This window comes from Eleginops maclovinus, chromosome 1, assembly GCF_036324505.1.
Source record: "Eleginops maclovinus isolate JMC-PN-2008 ecotype Puerto Natales chromosome 1, JC_Emac_rtc_rv5, whole genome shotgun sequence".
Classification (NCBI taxonomy): domain Eukaryota; kingdom Metazoa; phylum Chordata; class Actinopteri; order Perciformes; family Eleginopidae; genus Eleginops; species Eleginops maclovinus.
Genome location: NC_086349.1, coordinates 1,484,484 through 1,486,418, shown reverse-complemented (window position 1 = coordinate 1,486,418; position 1,935 = coordinate 1,484,484). Strand labels below are relative to the sequence as shown.

The 1,935-nt window shown below is 46.3% G+C and overlaps 1 pseudogene; it reads right to left on the bottom strand.

The window, feature by feature from the left end:
- LOC134871984 (TBC1 domain family member 25-like) overlaps positions 1 to 1,241 on the bottom strand; it is a 4,128-nt pseudogene extending 2,887 nt beyond the window's left edge.
- Between the last annotated feature and the right edge of the window lie 694 nt (positions 1,242 to 1,935).

Sequence of the window (1,935 nt, the reverse complement as noted above, 5' to 3'; positions counted from 1 at the left end):
AAAAATTGCGGCCAAGTCCTAAAACCTCACAAGACTAATCCAGAACATTCGCAGCACATGTCATCCTGGAAGGAACTGGAGACCGTCTCAAAAAAGGCCAGACAATTGATAAACTTGAAATGGTACTTCTTCAGGCTGAAAGGAGGAGATGGCGTGAGGTCCTGACTAGGTTGGTGGCCATCATTCAGTCATTGGCAGAGCGCAATGTTCCACTTAGGGGAGGGTCAGACAGGCTTTACCAGCCAAACAATGGGAACTTCCTCAAAGAGGTTGAGCTCTTGGCCAAGTTTGACCCATTCCTCAGACAACATGTTGCTGCGGCTGAAAGAGGAGGACTGCACACAACATACTTAGGGAAGACTATTCAGAACGACTTGATTGATTGTATTGGTGACAAAATTGTGCAGCATATGATTAGGGAAATAAAACAATCAAAATATTTCTCAGTCATTTTGGATTTTACTCCTGACGTGAGCCACCAAGAGCAACTGTCGGTTGTACTTCGAACTGTCATGATACAAGAAACACCAGCAGTAAAAGAGTACTTTATGGGGTTCATTGAAGTGGAATCATCCACTGGAGAAAGCCTCTCAACCCTCCTTCTGAGAGAGCTGGAGGTGTTTAACATTCCCTTTGAGGATTGTTGGGGACAATCAAATGACAATGGTGCAAATATGAAGGGAAAGTCAAAGGGAGTCCAAGCCAGACTCCTGAGAGTAAACCCTCAGTCTGTATTTGTTCCATGTGGAGCCCAAACTCTAAATTTGGTGGTAGTGTGGCACTGAGTGCTTGCAGAGACATCCAAAATGTCAAAACAGCTAAGGACTTTACAACAGGTTAAAATGACTCTGAGGACTGATGCCCATATGTTTCTGTTACTGTTCCTACAGGAATAAAATTCAATGTGCTACACAAAGGATCGGCCACAGCGTCATTCTTAAAAGTGTAACATATTTTGGCGAGCTAGCCAGGAGGAGGTGTAGTTGGACTTCAAGACCATCAACACCCTATTCCTTTACCCAAGAGACGAACCTTCATCAATCTTCAGTGAAATGGAGGAAATTCAGCTTCTGCGAGACCGAGTGAGTGCATCTATATGGCAGCTGAGGGAGGAACCTCTCATGGATGTCTGCAGGTCCCTGAAATGTGACGGCCTGGACAGTAGAGCGCCCGGCAGTGTGCCCCGGACGCTGCTCATCAGGAAAGCGGAAGATGTACTGGATGGGATCGAGGTAGATCATAGTGATGATGAAGTTAAAGAAATCCTGAATAATGTCTTGATATAAATGGAGAAACAAGACGAAGGATATGAGACTGCTACAAAGAGAGGACTAGAGGAGAAATCCTTTCCGCCACGTCGCCCACAGTCAGCTGTAAAGGCAGGAACAGAGGAGAGGTGCTCACCACTGCGTCACCCTCTCCTTATGAGCCCAGAACCTCCACTCAAAAGTCCAGCGTACAAACTGCCTGAGGTCACACCGAGGAGAGAGTTTCAAATCTATGGACAAATAGGAGAAAGTGGGCAGAAGGAAAGGTTGTCATACCTCAGCCTCGTCAGACAGATTGAGATTGGAGCAGAGAAAGGTCACACAGAGACTGAGATCACTGAAGCGGTGATTAGGGCTGTGAGCCCAGGACTGCCATTGAGAGACATGTTGGAGATAAAGCGTGGGTTGACACTCTCAGCGCTCCTGACCATCCTGAGAGGTCACTATAAGGTTGATAGCTCCACTGACCTTTACCACCAATGCATTAGCCTATCTCAAAAGCCTAAAGAGACGGCCCTGAACTTCGTGTTTCGTGCTATTGAGTTAAAGGAGAAGCTGTTATGGAAAACAGAGAATGAGGATGCTGAGGAACATTACAGCCGAGCCACCATTCAGCGTAAGTTCCTCAGATCCATCGAAACTGGACTATTGAGTGACTCTGTAAAAT